The following is a 9,315-nucleotide window of genomic DNA, read 5'->3' on the forward strand; positions in this document are numbered from 1 at the left end:
ACGTAGTATATTGCCCAGCCACGTAGTATATTGCCCAGCCACGTAGTATATTGCCCAGCCACGTAGAATATTGCCCAGCCACGTAGAATATTGCCCAGCCACGTAGAATATTGCCCAGTCACGTAGTATATTGCCCAGTCAAGTAGTATATTGCCCAGCCACGTAGAATATTGCCCAGCCACGTAGTATATTGCCCAGCCACATAGTATATTGCCCAGTCACGTAGTATATTGCCCAGCCACGTAGTATATTGCCCAGCCACGTAGTATATTGCCCAGCCACGTAGTATATTGCCCAGCCACGCAGTATATTGCCCAGCCACGCAGTATATTGCCCAGCCACGTAGAATATTGCCCAGCCACGCAGTATATTGCCCAGCCACGCAGTATATTGCCCAGTCACGTAGAATATTGCCCAGCCACGTAGTATATTGCCCAGCCACTTAATATATTGCCCAGCCACGTAGTATATTGCCCAGCCACGCAGTATATTGCCCAGCCACGTAGTATATTGCCCAGCCACGTAGTATATTGCCCAGCCACGTAGTATATTGCCCAGTCCACATAGTATATTGCCCAGCCACGTAGTATATTGCCCAGTCACGTAGTATATTGCCCAGCCACATAGTATATTGCCCAGCCACGTAGTATATTGCCCAGCCACGTAGTATATTGCCCAGCCACGCAGTATATTGCCCAGCCACGCAGTATATTGCCCAGTCACGTAGAATATTGCCCAGCCACGTAGTATATTTCCCAGCCACGTAGTATATTGCCCAGCCACGTAGTATATTGCCCAGCCACGTAGTATATTGCCCAGCCATGTAGTACCCTATTTACTAACAGAGTGAGGTACATTGATGAAGGTCTATTGATTAGACCGAAACGTCTACTACTGTATGGGCCTGTGATGACGTCGCAGTCACATGACCGTGATGTCATGGCAGGTCCTTCTGCCACCGGAACCTGCAACGGAAGATGGTGGCCAGTGCGAGCAACTACGGAGGGCGAGAATAGCAGGGGTTTTTAAAAAAAAAAAATTTTAACATTACATTTTTTACTATTGATGCCGCATAGGCAGCGTCAATAGTAAAAAGTTGGGGACACACAGGGTTAATAGTGGCGGTTACGGAGTGCGTTACCCGCGGCATAATGCGGTCCGTTACTGCCGGCATTAACCCTGTGTTAGCGGTGACCAGAGGGGAGTATGCGGGCGACAGGCACTGACTGCGGGGAGTAAGGCGCGGCCATTTTCTTCCGGACTGTGCCCGTCACTGATTGGTCGTGGCAGCCATGACAGGCAGCTGGCAAGACCAATCAGCAAATGAATAACGTGACAGAAGGACAAACAGACGGAAGTGACCCTTAGACAGTTATATAGTAGACTAGATTGTGGCCCGATTCTAACGCATCGGGTTTTCTAGAACATGCATGTCCCCGTAGTATATGGACAATGATGATTCCAGAATTCGCGGCAGACTGTGCCCGTCGCTGATTGGTCGAGGCAACCATTATGACATCTACGTCGATACTGTGCCCGTCGCTGATTGGTCGAGGCGAATTGGCGGCAGACTGTGCCCGTCACTGATTGGTCGAGGCAACCTTTATGACATCATCGTCACCATGCTGTGCCTGTCACCTGGCGGCCTCGACCAATCAGAGACGTGGGATTTCCAGGACAGACAGACAGACGGAAAAACCCTTAGACAATTATATATATACTAGATTGTGGCCCGATTCTAACGCATCGGGTATTCTAGAATATGCATGTCCCCGTAGTATATGGACAATGATGATTCCAGAATTCGCGGCAGACTGTGCCCGTCGCTGATTGGTCGAGGCAACCTTTGACATCATCGTCACCATGGCAACCATTATGACATCTACGTCGATACTGTGCCCGTTGCTGATTGGTCGCGGCCTCGACCAATAAGACGCGGGATGTCTACGTCCTTTATGACATCATCGTCGCTGTGCTCGTCGCTGATTGGTCGAGGCCTGGCGGCCTCGACGAATCAGAGAGGCGGGATTTCCAGGACAGACAGAAAGACAGACAGACAGACGGAAAAACCCTTAGACAATTATATATATATCCACCTCTTGTGTCTCCCATCCACCTCTTGTGTCTCCCCTTTTCCTCATAGTTTGTAGCTTGCGAGCAGCAGGGCCCTCATTCCTCCTGGTATCTGTTTTGAACTGTATTTCTGTTATGCTGTAATGTCTATTGCCTGTACAAGTCCCCTCTATAATTTGTAAAGCGCTGCGGAATATGTTGGCGCTATATAAATAAAAATTATTATTATATATAGACTAGATTGTGGCCCGATTCTAACGCATCGGGTATTCTAGAATATGCATGTCCCCGTAGTATCTGGACAATGATGATTCCAGAATTCACGGCAGACTGTGCCCGTCGCTGATTGGTCGAGGCAACCTTTATGACATCATCGTCTCCATGGCAACCATTATGACATCTACGTCGATACTGTGCCCGTCGCTGATTGGTCGAGGCGAATTCGCGGCAGACTGTGCCCGTCGCTGATTGGTCGAGGCAACCTTTATGACATCATCGTCGCCATGCTGTGCCCGTCGCTGATTGGTCGAGGCCTGGTGGCCTCGACCAATCAGAGACGCGGGATTTCCAGGACAGACAGACAGAAAAACCCTTAGACAATTATATATAGATATATAGATAGTGCTGACCACTGAGCCGTTGTGCTGCCCTATATATAGTATAGTGCTAACCACTGAGCTACTATGCTGCCCTATATATAGTATAATGGTAACCACTGAGCCACTGTGCTGCCTTATATATAGTATAGTGTTAACCACTGAGCTACTGTGCTGCCCTATATATAGTATAGTGGTAACCACTGAGCCACTGTGCTGCCCTATATATAGTATAGTGCTAACCACTGAGCCACTGTGCTGCTCTATATATAGTATAGTGCTAACCACTGAGCCACTGTGCTGCCATATATAGTATAGTGCTAACCACTGAGCTACTGTGCTGCCCTATATATAGTATAATGGTAACCACTGAGCCACTGTGCTGCCTTATATATAGTATAGTGTTAACCACTGAGCTACTGTGCTGCCCTATATATAGTATAGTGCTAACCACTGTGCTGCTCTATATATAGTATAGTGCTAACCACTGAGCCACTGTGCTGCCCTATATATAGTATAGTGGTAACCACTGAGCCACTGTGCTGCTCTATATATAGTATAATGGTAACCACTGAGCCACTGTGCTGCCCTATATATAGTATAGTGGTAACCACTGAGCCACTGTGCTGCCCTATATATAGTATAGTGCTAACCACTGAGCCACTGTGCTGCCTTATATATAGTATAGTGCTAACCATTGTGCTGCTCTATATATAGTATAGTGCTAACCACTGAGCCACTGTGCTGCCCTATATATAGTATAGTGGTAACCACTGAGCCACTGTGCTGCCCTATATATATTATAGTGCTAACCACTGAGCCACTGTGCTGCTCTATATATAGTATAGTGCTAACCACTGAGCCACTGTGCTGCCCTATATATAGTATAGTGGTAACCACTGAGCTGCTCTATATATAGTATAGTGGTAACCACTGAGCCACTGTGCTGCCCTATATATAGTATAGTGGTAACCACTGAGCCACTGTGCTGCCCCATATATAGTATAGTGGTAACCACTGAGCCACTGTGCTGCCCTATATATAGTATAGTGGTAACCACTGAGCCACTGTGCTGCCCTATATATAGTATAGTGATAACCACTGAGCCACTGTGCTGCCTTATATATAGTATAGTGCTAACCATTGAGCCACTGTGCTGCTCTATATATAGTATAGTGCTAACCACTGAGCCACTGTGCTGCCCTATATATAGTATAGTGGTAACCACTGAGCCACTGTGCTGCTCTATATATAGTATAGTGCTAACCACTGAGCCACTGTGCTGCCCTATATATAGTATAGTGCTAACCACTGAGCCACTGTGCTGCCTTATATATAGTATAGTGCTAACCACTGAGCCACTGTGCTGGCTTATATATAGTATAGTGCTAACCACTGAGCCACTGTGCTGCTCTATATATAGTATAGTGCTAAACACTGAGCCACTGTGCTGTCCTATATATAGTATAGTGCTAACCACTGAGCCACTGTGCTGCCCTATAGTATAGTGCTAACCACTGAGCCACTGTGCTGCCTTATATATAGTATATTGCTAACCACTAAGCCACCATGCTGTCCTATGTATAATATAGTGATAACCACTGAGCCACTGTTCTTCCCTATATATAGTATAGTGCTAACCACTGAGCCACTGTGCTGCCCTATGTATAGTATAGTGGTAACCACTGAGCCACTGTGCTGCCTTATATATAGTATATTGCTAACCACTAAGCCACCATGCTGTCCTATGTATAATATAGTGATAACCACTGAGCCACTGTTCTTCCCTATATATAGTATGGTGCTAACCACTGAGCCACTGTGCTGCCCTATGTATAGCATAGTGTAACCACTGAGCCAGAAATGTCTGATCAAAATATGAAACAAATTGATCCGATCAGTACGTGGTGTAATGAAAAATAAATCAAAACGCCAGAATTACATTTTTTTATTGCCGCAACATTGCAAAAAATGCAATAAAAGGCGATGAAAGCATTGTATCCCCACATAATGACATTAATAAAAACGTCAGTTCAGGGCGTAAAAACGAAGCCGTCATTGAGCCCCAAATCCTGAAAAATCCGAATGTTACAGGTCTCCGAAAATGGCGATAAATGCAAAACATTTTTTTCAGACAAAGTTTGGAATTTTATTTCACCACGTTAATAATAAACTCCATATGTTTGATATCTGCGAACTCGTACTGACCCCGAGAATCATAACGGCAGCTCAGGGTCACCATATACATAGTAACATAGTAACATAGTTAGTAAGGCCGAAAAAAGACATTTGTCCATCCAGTTCAGCCTATATTCCATCATAATAAATCCCCAGATCTACGTCCTTCTACAGAACCTAATAATTGTATGATACAATATTGTTCTGCTCCAGGAAGACATCCAGGCCTCTCTTGAACCCCTCGACTGAGTTCGCCATCACCACCTCCTCAGGCAAGCAATTCCAGATTCTCACTGCCCTAACAGTAAAGAATCCTCTTCTATGTTGGTGGAAAAACCTTCTCTCCTCCAGACGCAAAGAATGCCCCCTTGTGCCCGTCACCTTCCTTGGTATAAACAGATCCTCAGCGAGATATTTGTATTGTCCCCTTATATACTTATACATGGTTATTAGATCGCCCCTCAGTCGTCTTTTTTCTAGACTAAATAATCCTAATTTCGCTAATCTATCTGGGTATTGTAGTTCTCCCATCCCCTTTATTAATTTTGTTGCCCTCCTTTGTACTCTCTCTAGTTCCATTATATCCTTCCTGAGCACCGGTGCCCAAAACTGGACACAGTACTCCATGTGCGGTCTAACTAGGGATTTGTACAGAGGCAGTATAATGCTCTCATCATGTGTATCCAGACCTCTTTTAATGCACCCCATGATCCTGTTTGCCTTGGCAGCTGCTGCCTGGCACTGGCTGCTCCAGGTAAGTTTATCATTAACTAGGATCCCCAAGTCCTTCTCCCTGTCAGATTTACCCAGTGGTTTCCCGTTCAGTGTGTAATGGTGATATTGATTCCCTCTTCCCATGTGTATAACCTTACATTTATCATTGTTAAACCTCATCTGCCACCTTTCAGCCCAAGTTTCCAACTTATCCAGATCCATCTGTAGCAGAATACTATCTTCTCTTGTATTAACTGCTTTACATAGTTTTGTATCATCTGCAAATATCGATATTTTACTGTGTAAACCTTCTACCAGATCATTAATGAATATGTTGAAGAGAACAGGTCCCAATACTGACCCCTGCGGTACCCCACTGGTCACAGCGACCCAGTTAGAGACTATACCATTTATAACCACCCTCTGCTTTCTATCACTAAGCCAGTTACTAACCCATTTACACACATTTTCCCCCAGACCAAGCATTCTCATTTTGTGTACCAACCTCTTGTGCGGCACGGTATCAAACGCTTTGGAAAAATCGAGATATACCACGTCCAATGACTCACCGTGGTCCAGTCTATAGCTTACCTCTTCATAAAAACTGATTAGATTGGTTTGACAGGAGCGATTTCTCATAAACCCATGCTGATATGGAGTTAAACAGTTATTCTCATTGAGATAATCCAGAATAACATCCCTCAGAAACCCTTCAAATATTTTACCAACAATAGAGGTTAGACTTACTGGCCTATAATTTCCAGGTTCACTTTTAGAGCCCTTTTTGAATATTGGCACCACATTTGCTATGCGCCAATCCTGCGGAACAGACCCTGTCGCTATAGTCACTAAAAATAAGAAATAATGGTTTATCTATTACATTACTTAGTTCTCTTAGTACTCGTGGGTGTATGCCATCCGGACCCGGAGATTTATCTATTTTAATCTTATTTAGCCGGTTTCGCACCTCTTCTTGGGTTATACTGAACCTGGTAAATAAAAAATCCCCCAAAAGTTGTGGAAGTGCACTTTTTTTTTTTTCAATCTTATTGCATTTGGATTTTTTTCCAATTTTCTAATACAATATATGGTAAAATCAATGGTGTCGTGCAAAAGTGCAACTTGTCCTGCAAAAAAAAAAACACACAAGCCTTCCCACGGCCATATGGCTGGAAAAATAAAAAAAAAACCTGTGGAAAGTTCGGGGGTCTCCTCTAGATACTCTGTGTACAACAATCGGATGAGCACAGCAGCAGAAATCTTACTGCTGTCTCCCAAGATCTTGTTACATTTTTCCTGTTTGTAAACATTCTATCAGTCTGGAGTCTGAGATGTTCCAGAGGATTTCACTGGAATGAAATAAATCCACAATAAATAGAAATCCGTGTGTCATTCTGAAGTTTATATTATATTCATTGTCTTCTTAATTATTACTATATAAAGGTAACTATTAAAATCAAAGAAGAAAACATGAAAGTTCCCATAGGGGTTCACGTCTGACCCAACTGTTCTGCTCGGCTCATTACATATAATATCATAGTGCCTTGATAAAGTCTTCATACCCTGTGAACTTTTCCTACATACACAAATTTCATTGTATTTTATTGGAATTTTATTAGATACCAACACAAAAGATCCTTTTACTCTTTTGTAAACACTGCCTACCTTTTTGGAGTAAAATATATAAAACTACTAGCTTGTCTCTCCTTGCTCCATAACGTACTGTCACGTCCTCTGAAGTGAATTACGCTACTAATCTGGGTTGGCTCCGGACCTGTTATTAATTATGAGATCGGAGCTGGTGGCAGCGGAGTTGTCCTGTGCGTTTGGGAGGCTTTGTAGCGACGGACGGCGTTGATAATAATTGTTATCACGCCTGAGTGGGAGTAGTTATATCGCCCTCGCTGCAGCATGCCCATTAGCCAGTACAAAGCAAGGCAGCCTATCTGGCGACTAATTATCCTAGGTGCAGTACCCTGTCTGACCTGAGGGTAAGGGGGCGCCAGAGAGCTACAAGTTCCAAACCGGAACTGGGAAGTGGCATGTAGATAAATCCCCTTCAGAAAAGAACCAGGGGCAACCAAACAACCTCGGTTCATGGCATATTAGTGTGAGCGGCGGGGATGATATAGATATCCTCCCTGGGATCCGTGACACCTGTATTATACTCCAGAGCTGCACTCACTATTCTCCTGGTGCAGTCACTGTGTACATATAGAGGCAGGATACCCCGTACATCGGACACAACAGCGTAATGTGAATGATATTGTAATGTATTTCAGGCTGACGGTTTTGTAAAAAAATTTGTAACTTGTAATGTTGGAATTTCACCACAAGGTGGCATATGGAACAATACAATTGAATTGAGCTGTACTGCAGATTGCAAGATGGAACAAAGTAAAAACTAGCAGTTGAATTATTTGCACAATATGCTTCACGTTTTTGCTCGAATGAGGATTTCCACTTTAATTTATATTTCAGCTGTTAGCGGTGATAGTAGGAATCAGCAGGGCATGTAGCTGGAACTGTACTACATTCGTTATACTCTTAATTAAATGCAAATAAAAATTAAATGCAGAAGAGTTACATTATCAGAAGAATGTGAGGTCAGGAACTCTGTTTATACAAATCTGTAAAATCCTATGAAAAACAGAAAAGTTTAGAACACTATTAGCGATTAGTTATAATCCTGCTTCATGTGCATTAAAGTGAGAAATCAGAAAGCGGCTGCTGCAGTTTTAGGGGGAAAAAACAGTAATTGTAAAAATGAAATTGTCTTCTTTGTATATATTACAAGTATATTGTCCAGATATAAATGATTTATATAATTGTAGAACACAAAATCTACAGTTAGAATATTATTCATGCCCTCGGCTAATGACAGGTGCTCAGAAACCTCAATGGGAAGAATCGCTACTGTCCTGACTTCCGACAATACAGAATATATCAATGGTGCGGAATATATCCCCATTGTGGGGTCATTCAGTGCTGTGGGGAGAGACATCCATTATGACAAGCCTACGAGCTGCAGGGGTTCAATATACAGAAAGGTCAAATTAATACGAGGCTTCCATTATGTTTTATTTTTGTTGTTTGATACAATGTTGCAAGTAGCATCCATAGAGAAATACTGCAAAGAAATGAGAGAAATATATTGTATGTAAAGAACTGATATCCAATGGAGTTCATGACTCCAGCCGCACTCAGATCTTCGTGTTTGCTGCTCTGGCAGAAGATGCAGAGAGCACAGTGAGCAGAGAAGGATTTGGTTAGAGAAGACCCATCACCGCTTTTTACACATTAAATGATTAGCCTCAGGATGAAGCGTCTGAAAAGCTGAATAAAATAAAGCTGTTGGACCATGCAAGACTTGGTCTGGCCATACCACATCTCCCGGCGAGAGGGAAAGCATAAGTCAGTTATCATTATTGAGTATATAGATGAAACAGCAAGGGATCGCAGCTGCTACTTTCTGCATTGCCCTACCTGTTTCATCACAGGAGCGAGTGTCTTCAGTCCTCTGAGCTCACCATAAATCCAGTTAGTGAAGTAGGAGTGACGCGCCCGCAGGGCAGTGGGGTACTCGGTCCGGTCGCAAGGGGGATGTCACGGTGACTGTGACCCGGTCTGTGGCCCTGGGCATCAACGTTAAAGGGGAAAATGTTCAAAGTTTGTCATGACGCCACCTGTGGAGTTCGGTCAATAGGGGGACCGACGCTGAATTAGAGGGGTCCCCTAGGGGATGTTGCGGCAG

The sequence above is a fragment of the Ranitomeya imitator genome, chromosome 10, assembly GCF_032444005.1.
Source record: "Ranitomeya imitator isolate aRanImi1 chromosome 10, aRanImi1.pri, whole genome shotgun sequence".
NCBI classification, from domain to species: domain Eukaryota; kingdom Metazoa; phylum Chordata; class Amphibia; order Anura; family Dendrobatidae; genus Ranitomeya; species Ranitomeya imitator.